Source organism: Sturnira hondurensis, unplaced genomic scaffold (assembly GCF_014824575.4).
Source record: "Sturnira hondurensis isolate 20B ecotype Veracruz unplaced genomic scaffold, ASM1482457v3 Scaffold0013063, whole genome shotgun sequence".
Classification (NCBI taxonomy): Eukaryota; Metazoa; Chordata; class Mammalia; order Chiroptera; family Phyllostomidae; genus Sturnira; species Sturnira hondurensis.
In genome coordinates, this window is record NW_028085694.1 from 812,202 (window position 1) to 814,367 (window position 2,166).

General features: G+C 38.0%; 1 non-coding gene across 1 annotated transcript; it reads left to right on the top strand.

The window, feature by feature from the left end:
* Positions 1 to 1,770: 1,770 nt before the first annotated feature.
* On the top strand, positions 1,771 to 1,878 carry LOC118997386 (U6 spliceosomal RNA). Its single transcript, XR_005068656.1, has one exon. It is a non-coding gene; the product is annotated as a U6 spliceosomal RNA (small nuclear RNA).
* The last annotated feature ends 288 nt before the right edge of the window (positions 1,879 to 2,166 follow it).

A 2,166-nucleotide genomic window follows, 5' to 3' on the forward strand; every position in this document is an offset into this window, starting at 1 on the left:
AATTCTAGTGAAGAAAACAGACAATAGGCATAAACATAAAAACTATGTAGAATGTTAGAAGGTAACTGGGAGTGTGAGGAGAGGGGGTGGAATACAGTTTCAAATAGGTTGGACAGGGTTGCCTGCTGAGATGGTGATGTCTGAGTAGAGATTTAAAAGAGGTGAGGCGATGAGTCACAGGAACACTCGAGAGAAGAGTGTTCCAGTCAGAGGGGACAGACAGTACAAATGTCAGGGCCATGCATATGTTGGGCGTGTCTGAGAAACAGTGTGCCCAGTAGGACTGCAGAAAAGAGAGCAAGGCACAGGGTAAGAAATGGGTCTGAGAGGCCCGGGTGTGTAGGTCCTGTGGGTCACTGCCAGGGCTCTGGCTTGCACTGTTCATTGCACGAGAGAGAGGGGAGGGTTTCGCGTGGAGGAGTGGCATAATCTGATGTATATTTTAAAAGGATCATTTTAACCATTTTGTTGGGAACACACTGGAGGAGGGGTTAAAGGTGGAAGCAGGGAAATCAAAAACTGCTCATTCCTGATACAAAATGAAGTGAATTAGAAAGTGCTTCCAAATCTCATTTGGTGTACATTAAACCCGGTTAGTTCATTTTCCATATAGCAAAATGAGCAAGCTGGGGAGGCCTGTTTGAACACCTATTTATCTTGGCCAAATACTTTCTTCTAGCATCTTGAAGTCATTTATTTGGCCATGTTGGTGCTATAACCAAAATGAGTTTTTCTATAATAGTGACATAAATCCTGGAATTCCAATAGAAGATTGGATTAAATAGGACTTTTTTTTTTGGTGGGTGGTATATTCCAACTACTTCTTATCAAAACCAGTATACTTTCTAGTATAGACTGGGTAGTTATTTGAAAATATCATCTATACAGGTTCTGTCTGAGGGTAGAATATAGATTAATAATGGCATATCATTAAAAGCAACATCATTTTACCATGCAAGACTAGGAATAGAACCATGATATTTTGAAAACAAGACATGGCATACTGACACAGTGGAAATTTGAATTCATTTTGAATAGCTATTGATATTATTATTATCCAGTCCTTAGATTTCAGATCCACACAGTTGAACCTAGATGGGAAATTTGATGCTGTTTTTCTTATTGAGGTGATAGAACCAGAAATGACATAAACTTTAGTAAGCTTACTTATGGATATTCGAATAAGTTCATGAACCATGCTTGGGTTAATGATAGGGCAGAAATGCTATTAAAGCAGAATACTATTAGTTAATTTGCTGGTGATGTGCATTGGTGATACTTGAAAAGTTATACAGTAACGGGGACTTTTGTAGTTTCAGTTTACCCATCTACTGAGATTTGTAGGTGTTTTATATGACCTTATGATTCCCCCATCCACTTGCAGTGAATGACTCAGATCTCTTGAACCTACCAGAACACATGCTCAAGAAGGCTTTCTGTTAATGGAATATGACTGGCTTGTTTTCTTTCAAAATGCAGTACAGTTACTTTGAAATTACAAGTCTATTGTGTGGCCAAGAAGCATCCTCAGTTGAAATACAGATTATATAGTTTATGGAAAAGGTGAATCATATTTTCTATATTTACTCAAGGGTTCATGGTTGGGAGGAAAAGGGTGGCAAAGAGAGAAGACTGTTCAAAAATTATTGGATTAATCTGAGGTCCTTTCCCTTGATAATCAGGTTAATCTTTTGCCAACAATTGACCAAGGCATTTATGGACAATGTGCTCAGACAAATGACAACCCATTACCTTTCAGAAATATCTGTGGTGCTGGTCTCTACAGCACTTACACTAAAACAATGGAATGATAGAGAGAAGATTAGCATAACCCTGTTTAAAAATAGCATGCATATTGATGCAGTATTTTATATTTTTAAAATTAACTTATTCTGGTAATCATTAACTTGTATGCCTTAAACTTATACAATGTCATCTCAGTAAAACTGGAAACATGAGAAATGTTTGTGTTTGAAGGCGGGAGGGAGGGCCAAAGGTCAGGTAAGGCAGTACCATCTTTTGAGACTGTAATCAGAAATTTAGCAAGAAATTGAAGATGGAGAATACTTATGAAGCACATACGTAGTTACCTGAAATCCAGCATCATTTTAAAACAAAGTGGTTCAGAGAGTACGCATGTTAGTATTCCATTGCCATCTCTGCCAT